Here is a 12,741-nt window from a genome sequence, read left to right as displayed (position 1 = left end):
CCATGGCATTCCAGAAGAAGAAGGTGAAGCCCTTCACTCGTTTTTCCTGAAATTCCACCCCTTGTGGTGGTGGTTAAAAAAAAGAGGGGGAGAAGAATCTATTGTACTCTTAAGTATGACTAACTCTAGACGAAGCCTTGGATTGAACACCTGCCCCCCCCCACACACACACCTTTTTTCTCCTCTCCCCACAACTGATTTTTTTCTGTTCCCCTTCCCTCCGCCAGGGTTTGTTTGCCCAGGTACATGCCAAGCTTGTACCAAAAAGTGTAGCTGGCAGAGCCGGTTGCATTTGGCAATTCCGCTTACTGTAGAAATGTATGGTCAAGAATTAACAGTGCAATCCAATGGGTGTTTATTTGGAACTAAATTTACAGAGATCTTGGGAAGGCAGCTAAGGCTGCAGTCCTATGCACACTTTCCTGGGAGAAAGCCCAATTAGCAATTGAACATAGTGGGACTGACTTCTGAGTAAACATGCATAGGATTGTGTGAAAAATCCTAAAAACTGGCACAAACCAGCCACCTGCCCTGCCCCATAAGTAAATAATGGTGGCAGTGCCCCCCCTCTCCTGCTGCTGCCGTGGCAAGCAGCAGCGGCCCTGAACGGGTGGCCAGTGCTGCAGGAGATGAGGGCAGCGCCAGGCACACAGACATGGAGCAAGGATGGACAGAGAAGCCAAGAGCTGAGGAGGAGAAGGGGGCAAGACAAGGCTGCAGAGCTCCCTCAGGCTCCCTCTCTTGCTCGTTGCTCGCTTGCTCGCTTTGTCTGGCCAAGGGGCAGCCACCAGGCACCCACACTCCCTCTGCTCCCTCCTCCTTCCCTAGCAGACTGCGACCCAGCTGGGGGCTGGCTTCAAAAAAAGTGCCGAGGTGATGTCCTGGCGCTACCTGCCACCACTACACTGCTGAATGGAAGGTCTGTGTCACCACCTTCTTCAACTGATGCAAGTTACTCAGAATGTGGATCTTGAGAAGAACCGGGAGGAAAAGGCATGGGAGGAATATGGGAGGCATTGATAGATCTTTTGTTCCTGTTCCTGTTTTGATGTGTTACTTCCATACATGCTAACGTATGGTGGGAGAGGGAAGAAACAAGTTTATACTTTTCAGAGGAAGAATTATGGCCTAAATATTTATCATTCTCTAACTGCATTTTTAATAAATCTTTTTTGTCATTCTAGGAGTGTTGGGCAGAAATCATAGATTCAAAGGTTCTCAGGAATAGCAATAAAAAGTAATGTGTTTCTTTTAGCAGCATGATGAAAAGTTGTCTTATGTACTTAACACAATGCTGGTCTTAAAGTGAAGGATGGGAGGTGAAAAGAGTAAAACATTGCTCTTCTGAGCTGAACCATGGGGAATTTCTGGAAGATTTACAGCCGTACTGGCTCATTGCTTAATCAGAAGGCAGAGATATGTTCTCAGTGTGTGTTCGTTTCTCCTAATGAGAGTGACTATTAACCTACCCCAAATGATATATTTAAAGGGTGTTTTTTTCAAATGGGTATGAACTTCTTTCAAACACATTCTATTTAATGTCTTCACCTTCCTATACCATTGAATTTCAGCTATTATACAGGAATATGGCTCCAGTTAACTGGAGATATTTGTTATATTTTTAATCACAGGAATCTTTAGAATCTTTTTGAAGATTAGTATGCTATTGCTCCCTGAACATATACTGTTCCTCTTATTCATTTGTGGCCTTCTTTTGATTCTTTCCAACGTGTCAGGTTTTTCTGTCATACTCCGTTCTGAGGAATAAGAAACAAAAAGTCTGTCTGTGGAATTAAAAATGTGATCACCATGTTATTGTCAGCTTATAATGAAGGGCATTGAAAGGCCTACCCAAAATCATTTGACCCTTACAGAGCATTGAAATAATATTCAATCAGAAGTAAAGTCATGGAAACACAATATATTCCTGTCAATATAGACACTCTTTCCATTTGTATTGTAAAAACAAGGATTGTAATGCCATACCTTGTATCTGTGCTTGAAAAACAAAAAAAGTAGATGAAAATTGGTGAGGATGGGCAAGATAAACTATATATGGTTTATATATATAATTTATATATATATATATATGGCCCATCCCTCACCAGTTTTCATATATATATATATATATATATATATATATATATATATATATATATGTTGTTTGTGGATGTACTTTTAATAACAGGAGATAATTGCACACATATAGTTATGTATTGCTCCTACTTCCCATTCCTTCCCTGGCAGCCGTAATTTAAAACTGTTAATTTCCAGAAAGACATAAGAACAGGAAACAGCAAGAAGCCAGGGAACTCTGTGGTGCTGTTTGTAAAAAAGGCAAAACACGGTCCCAGGATCGATGGTTCAAATTCACACAGGGGAGTTTTTGAAAAGTTGATCATCACAGTAGCAGACACACACACACAGATGCGCACACACACACACAAATGCACACATGCTCCAAGTGTAGCTGGCTCAAATTCCCCACGTGGAAAATATTTTACAAAACCTTGCACTCTGATGTTGGCTGGGAAGGTCCTGGACAATAGAGGGGAGGCTGGGGCAATGGAGGCTGGTGACTCCTATTTCAGTGGAGCTGTGAATCTGCTCTGAGTTTCAGTCAGGACCAGTCAGAATTCTAAAGGAGCTATCCAAGGAGCTGACCCATTTGGGGGATAGGCTTCAGCACTTTGGATAGCTTCTTTAGAGTTCTGACTGCTTCTGACTGAAACCCACAGGAGATTCATTTACTGCCCTACTGAAATAGGAGCCACCAGCTTTCACTGGGATGGGGGAGAAGCACCCGAGGAGTACATTTCTTGATCATCTGAAGCCTTGCCAAAGGAACGCCCCCTGCCCCCCGGGCTAGACACCAGAGGAGCATACTTGCATACTCAGTAGGGGTCATCATTGAGAAGGGCCTGGACCTTCAAAGCCTGGACCCAGAGAGGACAGCAGCTGGGACATCGAACAGAGGCAGATGGGCCAACTTACCATCTTATTGGCTCTGCCTGGGACTCTGTTTCCTGCCGGGGAAGGGAAGCCAAACCCCCCTGGTTGGAGCTGGAGCTGAAGAGGGAAAGAAAAAACTCCCCTGGGCTAATATTGGCTGATTCGAGCCAGCTGGGCCTGAGTTCCCTTGGAACACTCTTATCAGCCCAGCTCTGATGCGGGGTGGCAGCACCCTGGCGGCAGCGCCTCCAAAGGCAGGGTCACTCCTTTGGGGGGAGCTGCATGGGCAAGGGCCACCCCCTCAACACTGGGTTGACTGGTTTTGTGGTTCTTATGTATGGGAGTTGGCTGTTTGCTTAGGATCCTGTTATGTGCCCGGGAGAGAGGACATATGGCCAAGTTGGGGTATTTGAGGGGGCTCCAATTAGTGTGGTTATGGGTCAAGGGAGATATGGCATTGGGAGGAGGGTTAGCCAGGTTAGGGGAACACAGCCCAGACAGTTAACACCTGTGCCGTGTTCTGGCCCTCCCTCCAGCCTCAGGCATGGTGGTTGCCCTATCAGCCTGCCCTCGGGTCTCCGGATGCTGCTGTTAAATGCCAGGTCAGATCAGAATAAGACCTCTATCATCCATGATTTAATAGTGGATGAGGCAGCTGATCTGGCATGTATAACCGAGACCTGGGTGGTTGAGCAGGGAGGAGTTAGTCTCTCCCAACTCTGCCCACCAGGGTACTTAGTTCAGCATCAGGGAAGTGAAGGCCGGGGGTGTTGCTATGATCTTCTATCTCCCTCTGCAGGCTCCCTGGCCATATGACTACTGATCTGGAGTGTTTGCACCTTGTGTTGGGCCAGCGGGACAGATTGGGGACTCTGTTGGTGTACCGCCCACCCCACTGCTCAACAGACTCCCTATCTTTGCTGATGGAGGTGGTCTCAGGTGTGCTGTTGCGATCCCCCAGACTGTTGGTTCCAGGGGATGTCAACATTCACGCTGAGGACACCTTGTCTGGGGCAGCTCAGGATTTCATGGCCTCCATGACGACCATGGCACTGTCCCAACATGTCATCGGCCTGACACATGTAGCGGGGCATGCTCTAGACTTGGTTTTTCTCAGCTGGACATGGAGATGGTGGTCTGAAGGTGGGGGACTTTCCATCAGTCACCTTTTCATGGTCTGATCATTACTTGCTGCAGCTTTCCCCCTCTGCAAGGGTGGGGGACCTATAAATATGGTCCGCCCCCAGAGGCTAATGGATCCAGATGGTTTCCAGAGGACTCTGGAGAGGTTCCCGGCTGATATAGCGGGCTCTTCTGTCAAAACCCTAGTTGATCTGTGGAATGCAGAAATGACCTGGGTGGTTGACATCATTGCTCCTGAGCGCCCTCTCCTGCGTAGAGCTCATACTGCTCTGTGGTATATCCTGGAGCTGAGACCAAAGAAACAAAATAGGAGATGGCTTGACTACAGATGGAGAAGAACTAGTGGATGCAATCGAAAGCTGGTATGTGCCTATAGTAAAGTATATTCAGGGGCAGTTAGGGCGGCAAAAAAAATCTTGCTGCCTCTATTGAATCTTCTGTCTGCTGCCCAGTGGAGCTGTTCATAGCCATCCAGGGGCCATTACATGCCGGCCCCAAAGACACTGTAAACCTCTGAGGCCTGCTGTAATGCATTTTCTAGGCACTTCCAGGATAATATCTCTTGCATCAGCCGGAACTTAGACTCCAGTGTTAAAGCAGGTGAATCTGGTGAGGTATCCAGAGCGCAGCCTTGTCCTGTTCTCCTGGATGAATTTCAGTTGGTACAGCTCAAGGATGTTGACAAGTTCAGGTTCGTGCAACCATTTCCATACTGGATCCTTGCCCCTCTTGGCTTATAAAATCTGGCAGTGAAGGAACAGCTGGTTGGGCCAGGGAGGTGATTAATGCCTCCTTGTGAGAGGGAGTGGTCCCAGGCCACCTCAAAGAGGCGGTAGTGAGACCACTCCTGAAAAAAACGTCCCTGTACCCATAAAATCTTAGTAATTTTAGGCCAGTGGCAAATTTTCCTTTCCTGGGCAAGGTTCTTGAGCAGGTGGTTGCCAACCAGCTCCAGACACTCTTGGATGAGACTGATTATCTAGATCTATTTCAGTCAGGGTTCAGGCCAGGTTTTGGCATGGAAACAGCCTTGGTCGCCCTGCATGATGACTAGGGATGCTGGAGAATTCCGCCACGGACTCCAGCGAGGCCGGATTCTTTAAAATCCAGCCCCCCGGAGTCCATGATGGAACAGACTACCCCCCCGCCACCCTCCGAAATCCCCCCTGGAACGGACCTACCTGGCGGCAGTGGCTCCGGGTCATCTTCTGGCCACTGCCGGTCTGCTGCGGCCGCAAATGGCGGCCGGCGTAGTGGCCGCCATTTGCATCCCTGCATTAGGCCGTGTTAGGCTACGTAAATACTTAAGTAGCCTATCACGGCAAAGAGCAGGGGCGCAAATGGCGGCTGCTATGCCATTTGCATCCCTGCTCTTTGCTGTAATAGGCTACATAAGTATTTACGTAGCCTGTCATGGCCTAATGCAGGGATGCAAATGGTGGCCCATATGACGACCGCCATTTGCGGCCGCAGCAGCCCAGGAGCAGCCGGCAGTCCAGCTGCGGCCGGCCCCAGCCAGCAGCTCCATGGCCTTGCCGTGGAGTGGAGCCAGCTGGGGAGGATTCCAGGGGGGAGGGACGGATTGCCTCCCCCTGCCCAGCAGACCCAGGCAGCGGACTGGTAAGTGGGATTCGTACATCCCTAATGATGACCTATCTCAGGAGAGACATAGGGGGAGTGTGACCTTGTTGATTCTCCTTGACCTATTGGCGGCTTTCAATACCATCAACCATGGTATCCTTCTGGAACGATTGTCTGAGCTTGGAGTGGGAGGCACTGCATTGGAGTGGTTTCACTCCTACTTGGATGGTCAGCTCCAGAATGTGGTGCTTGGGGAACACTGCTTGGCCCTATGGATTCTCCAATATGGGGTTCCACATGGGTCGGTTTTATCCCCCATGCTGTTCAACATCTACATGAAGCTGTTGAGTGCAGTCATCCAGAGTTTTGAAGTGCATTGTCATCGGTATGCTGATGACACGCGCAGCTCTATTTCTCCTTTTCATCTTCAGGTGAGGCTGTGGATGTGCTGAGTCAGTGCCAGGTGCAACAATGGACTGGATGAGGGCTAATAAACTGAAGCTCAATCCAGACAAGACTGAGATACTATTGGTGGGTGGTTCTACTGACGGAATGGAGGGTGTTCAACCTGCTCTGGATGGGGTTGCACTCCCCCTGAAGGAGCAGGTCCATAGCTTGGGGATCTTTGACACTTGAGGCTCAGGTGGCCTCAGTGGCACGGACTGCCTTCTACCAGCTTTGGTTGGTGGCCCAGCTACGCCCCTATCCGGACAGGGATAAGCTGGCTTCAGTTGTTTATGCTCTGGTAATCTCCAAGTTAGATTACTGCAATGCGCCTTTGAAGATGGTGCTGCCTTTGAAGATGGTTCAGAAGCTGCAGCTTGTGCAAAATGCGGCGGCCAGATTGATAACAGGTACCAGAAGGTCCGAACATATAAGACCGATTCTGGCCCGCCTGCACTGGCTGCCTGTATGTTTCTGAGCCCGATTCAAGGTGTTGGTTTTAACCTATAAAGCCTTACACGGCTTGGGACCACAATACCAGATGAAGTGCCTCTCCCGACACGAACCTACCCATGTTGTTCAGTCGTTCACTCGTGTCAGACCCTTCGTGACCCCATGGACCTTAGCACGCCAGGCCTTCCTGTCCTGCGCTCTCTTCCCGAGTGTGCTCAAGTCCATATTCATTGCATCGGTGATGCTATCTAGCCAACTCATCCTCTGCCGTCCCCTTCTCCTTTTGCCTTCAGTCTTTCCCAGCATCAGGGTCTTTTCCAGAGAGTTTTCTTGTCGCATTAGGTGGCCAAAATATTTCAGCTTCAGCTTCATTATCTGTCCTTCCAATGAGCAGTCAGGGTTGATTTCCTTTAGGATTGACTGATTTGACCTCCTTGCAGTCCAGGGGACTCGTAAGAGTCTTCTCCAGCACCACAGTTCAAAAGCATCAATTCTTCGGCGCTCAGCCTTCCTTATATTCCAGCTCTCAAAGCCATACATTGCTACTGGGAAAACCATAGCTTTGATTAGACGGACCTTTGTCGGCAAGGTGATGTCTCTGCTTCTTACTATGCTGTCTAGGTTTGCCATAGCTTTCCTCCCAAGGAGCAAGCGTCTTTTAATTTCATGGCTACAGTCACTGTCTGCGGTGATCTTGGAGCACAAGTAAGTAAAATCTGTCACTGCTTCCATTTCTTCCCCTTCTATATGCCAGGAAGTGATGGGGCCAGATGCTATGATCTTCATTTGTTTAATGTTGAGTTTCAAACCAGCTTTTGCACTCTCCCCTTTCACCCTCAACAAGAGGCTCTTGAGATCCTCTTTGCTTTCTGTCATGAGGGTGGTATCGTCTGCATATCGGAGGTTGTTGATAATTCTCCCGGCAATCTTAGTTCCGACCTGTGATTCATCCAACCCAGCATTTCTCATGATGTACTCTGCATATAAATTATATAAGCAGGGTGACAATATGCAGCGTTGTTGTACTCCTTTCCCAATTTTGAACCATTTTTGTTCCATGTCCGGTTCTTACTGTTGCTTCTTGACCCTCGTACAGGTTTCTCAGGAGACAGGTCAGTTGGTCTGGTACTCCCATCTCTTTAAGAATTTGCCACAGTTTGTTGTGATCCACACAATCAAAGGCTTTAGCGTAGTCAATGAAGCAGAAATAGACGTTTTTCTGGAATTCTCTTGCTTTCTCCATGATCCAGCAAAAGTTGGCGATTTGATCTCTAGTTCCTCTGCCTCTTCTAAACCCAGCTTGTACTTCCGGTAGTTCTCGGTTCGCATACTGCTGAAGCCTAGCTTGTAGGATCTTGAGCATCACCTTGCTGGCATGTGAAATGGGCGCAATTGTGCGGTAGTTTGAACACTCTTTGGCGTTGCCCTTCTTTGGAATTGGAATGTAAACTGACCTTTTCCAGTCTTGCGGCCATTGTTGAGTGTTCCAAATTTGTTGGCATATTGAGTGCAGCACTTTAACAGCGTCATCTTTTAGGATTTTAAATAGCTCGGCTGGAATACTGTCATCTCCGCTAGCTTTGTTGTTAGTAATGCTTCCTAAGGCCCACTTGACTTCACTCTCGAGGATGTCCGGCTCAAGTTCAGTGGCTGCACTATCATGGCTATCAGGGACATTAAGATCTTTTCTGTATAGTTCTTCTGTGTATTCTTGCCACCTCTTCTTAATCTCATCTGCTTCTGTTAGGTCCCTGCCTTCTTTGTCCTTTATATTGCCCGTCTTTGCACAAAACGTTCCCTTGAGATCTCCAGTTTTCTTGAAGAGATCTCTAGTCTTTCCCATTCTGTTGTTTTCCTCAATTTCTTTGCATTGTTCATTTAAGAAGGCCTTCTTGTCTCTCCTTGCTATTCTCTGGAACTCTGCATTCAGTTGGATATATCTTCCCCTTTCTTCCTTGCTTTTTGCTTCCCTTCTTTCCTCAGCTACTTGTAAAGCCTCATCAGACAGCCACTTGGCTTTCTTGCATTTCTTTTTCTTTGGGATGGATTGAGTTGCTGCCTCTTGAACAATGTTACGGACCTCCGTCCAGAGTTCCTCAGGCACTCTGTCTATCAGGTCTAATCCCTGAAATCTATTCCTCACCTCCACTGTATATTCATAAGGGATATGATTTAGGTCATACCTGTATGGTTTAGTGGTTTTTCCTATGTTCTTCAATTTAAGCTGAAATTTTGCAAGAAGCAGCTCATGATCTGAGCCACAGTCAGCTCCAGGTCTTGTTTTTACTGACTGTATAGAGCTTCTCCATCTTTGACTGCAAAGGACATAATCAATCTGATTTCGATATTGACCATCTGGTGATGTCCATGTGTAGAGTTGCCTCTTGTGCTGTTGGAAAAGATTGTTTGCTATGATCAGCGTGTTCTCCTGGCAAAACTCTATTAGCTTTTGTCTTGCTTCATTTTGTGCACCAAGGCCATGCCTGCCTGTTATCCCAGTGATTTCTTGACTTCCTACTTTAGCATTCCAATCCCCTATGATGAAGAGGACATCTTTTTTTGGTGTTAGTTCTAGAAGGTGTTGTAGGTCTTCATAGAACCGATCAACCTTAGCTTCTTCGGCATCAGTGGTTGGGGCATAGACTTGAATTACTGTGATATTGAATGGTTTGCCTTAGATTTGTACTGAGATCATTCTGTCGTTTTTAAGATTGTACCCCAGTACTGCTTTTCCCACCCTTTTGTTGACTATGAGTGCTACTCCATTTCTTGTAAGGGATTCTTGCCCACAGTACTAGATATGATGGTCACCTGAATTAAATTCGCCCATGCCTGTCCATTTTAGTTCGCTGATTCCCAAGATGTCGATGTTCAATCTTGCCATCTCATGTTTGACCACCTCTAGCTTACCTTGATTCATTGATCTTACATTCCAGGTTCCTAAACAATATAGTTCTTTACAGCATCGGATTTTCTTTTCACCACCAGACACATCCACAGCTGAGTGTCCTTTCAGCTTTGGCCCAGCCGCTTCACTCTTTCTGGCGCTACTTGGAAATACCCTCTGCTCTTCCCAGTAGTATATTGGACACCTTCCGACCTGAGGGTCTCATCTTCCGGTGTCATCTCTTTTAGCCTTGTGATACGTTCCATGGGGTTTTCTTGGCAAGGATACTGGAGTGGGTTGCCCATTTCCTTCTCCAGTGGACCACATTTTGTCAGAACTCCATGACTGCCATGACCTGTCCGTCTTGGGTGGCCCTGCACGGCATAGCTTATGGCTTCACTGAGTTACGCAAGCCCCTTCGCCACAACAAGGCAGTGATCCATGAAGGGGGAACCTACCCATATACTACACTCAACATCTAAGGCCCTCGTCTGGCTGCCTACTCCGAGGGAAGCTTGCAAGACAGCGACAAGGGAAAGGGCCTTCTCGGTGATGGACCCCAAATTATGGAATGATCTCCCTGACGAGGCCCGCCTGGCGCCAACATTGTTATCTTTTTGACCTTTCTCTTCTCCCAGCATTTGGCAGCAGATGATAAGTCTTAATTGATCCTGGAATGGCATATGGTTATGGTTGACTGTTTTGAGATTGTTTGTTGAAGTTGTTTTAGATATATGTTCTTGTATGTTGTTCTGTTCATGTGTTTTTTATGGAATTGGCTTTTAAAATCTGTATATTGTATTTTTAAATGTTTTAATCTTTGTAAACCGCCCAGAGAGCTTTGTCTATTGGGCGGTATAGAAATGTAATGAATGAATGAATGAATGAGGGCCTCTCTCTAGTGCCAAACAACCTTACTGATCTTAGGAGTGGGGCAGTAAGTAGGGCCTCCAAAGGGTATTTTCAAGGATGGGCAGGTTCATAATGGCCCTTCAAATAACTTGGACCCAAACTGTAGGGGTATATGAAACCCCACGTACCTGGCTCCACCGGGTTCCGCAGGTGGGGGGAGGCGATCCGTTCCTCCCCCCGGAATCCTCAATGGGGGGGGAGGCGATCCATTCCTCCCCCCCAGAATCCTGCCTGGCCGGCTCCGCTCCGTGGCCAGGCCACAGAGCCGCCAGCCAGGCCAACCCGCAGCAGGGCCCCCAGCCGCTGTCGGGCTGCTGTGGATGCAAATGGCATCCTGCATAGGGGACGCCATTTGCGTCCCTATGCAAGCCCATGATAGGCTACGCAAATATTTACGTAGCCTATCACAGCTACAGCGGGGACACAAATGGTGTGTGGAATTCTCTAACATCCCTACCAAAACTGTTTAGGGCTTTAAAAGTCAATACCAGCTGTTTGAATTGGGCCTGGAAATGGACTGCCAGCCAGTACAGAGTTAATGTAATATGATCTGACAATCTAAACCCAATAAGGACTTCAGAGCCACATTCTGTACCAGTTCAAGTTTACAGGTAATCGTCAAAGGTATCCCTATGTAAAACACATTACAGTAGTCCAGTGTGGATTTGTCTGGAGCATGTATAACTAAGGTTGGACTCTGCTTTCTTTAGATACAGTTATAGCTGATGTACCAACTTCTGTTGGTAAAATGCACTTCTGGCTAGGGATGGTGGAGAAATTCGAGATGGATTAAGATGAGCTCGGATTTCTAAGAATCCATCCCGTGGAATCCGCTGCGGAGCGACCCTCTCAAGTCGTGCGGAATCCGTGGGCTTTCAGATGATTTTTTTTTTTTACTTTCCCGAAATGTATGCATATAAATCTGTAGAAAAATATGTAAGTTTCTGCTGAGGAAACGTTTAATGGAATGGAATGGGGGGGACAGTACACTAAATGTTACGTACTGAGGTAAATTGTGTAAATACTTACATAAATACTTATGTAAATATTTACGTAATTACTTCCGTACTTTCCCGTATGATGGGGGGGAAAAAATCACATCCATCTGTGGGCGGATGATGGAACAAAAGGTGCCTGGCAATCCGCGAAAAACAGATGGAGTGGATTTTACACTGTCCGTACATCCCTACTCCTGGCTACTGCTGACATCTGTGCTTCTACAGTCAGCAATGAGTCCAGAAGGAATCTGTGGACTTGGTATTTCTGGGAGAGTGCACCCCCATCAAAAATCAGTTAAATCCCTTTATTCTGTACCCAAATTACATCTTCAGCTTGTTATCCAAATCTGGGGATGGACAAATCTGTGATTTCAGTTTATATCTGTTTATCGTTTTTCCAGCCTTCAGCTCATTCTATCCCATTTGCACATCAGTTTGCAACTTACTTTTTGAAGTTCGTATAGAAATTTCTAGGCATTCTTGTAAGCATTTCTCCTAATATACACATCACATCTTTTGGCTAATATACACATTTTTACAAGCCATTTTTAGTGTATTTTTTTTTTGTACATGTTGCCATGAATATCCAGTTTTTGTTTGGAGAACTGCATCGCAAAACCCAGAGAAATGGGAATACCAAAAGATAACTGTGTTCCAGTTCTCATACTGATTCAGAAAGTGTAAATTTGTATCAAAATGCAAACTGAACAAAATTCTGCCCAGTCCCATCCCCAAAATGCCTCCAAGCACCTATTTAGGATTTCTACAGCCTCCTTGGGATTAGTCAGTGGAAAACAAAGAGAGTTGTGTGTCATCCACATATTGGTGACACTGAAGCCCAGATCTCCAGATGATTTTCCCCAATGGTTTCACGTAAATGTTAAATAAGATATTAAACACCAGTGGTGGTGAATCTCTGGCCTGCCAGACCTCCCCTTCCAGCCTATCAATTCCCCAGCCCCTTCCTAAAGCCCCACCCTTCAGGGAAGGAAACAGGTAAGGGAACTCTGATTTGTCATGAGCGGCTATCTCAAGGCCGCAGCTGTCAACAGAGCAGCTCCTTCTACTCTACTGATCAGCCACTCCACAGGGCCCCCCATCAACGGGGTGTGCGTGCATGCTGCGGAGTGGCAGAGAAACCTCAGAGAGATCTCTGTGAACTATTTCCCTTCTCAACTGATCCAGAAGCAGCTGAGCAGTGGCAAAGAGGGATCTGTTCCAAAGGATTCGTCTCTGTGCAGTGCAATGAGAAAAGGTTTCCTTTCTCAGTGGAGAGAGAGCTCCAGGGTGGGGTGGGGGAGAGATTTGGAAGAGCTCTGTGTCTGTGTGCCTTTGTGCATTGCATATGAATGTCCATGAGTCCACTTTTGC

The 12,741-nt window shown here is 47.0% G+C and overlaps 1 protein-coding gene across 1 annotated transcript in view; it reads left to right on the top strand.

Moving 5' to 3' along the window:
- The window catches only part of CADM2 (cell adhesion molecule 2), a 721,403-nt gene that overhangs the window by 457,373 nt on the left and 251,289 nt on the right, over positions 1-12,741 (top strand). The window lies entirely within an intron of this gene.

Source organism: Heloderma suspectum, chromosome 3, assembly GCF_057233095.1.
Source record: "Heloderma suspectum isolate Gila_16-S chromosome 3, 16-S_ref, whole genome shotgun sequence".
Classification (NCBI taxonomy): Eukaryota; Metazoa; Chordata; class Lepidosauria; order Squamata; family Helodermatidae; genus Heloderma; species Heloderma suspectum.
Note: the sequence above shows the minus strand (reverse complement) of the source record. Positions and strands in the feature narration are given on the sequence as shown.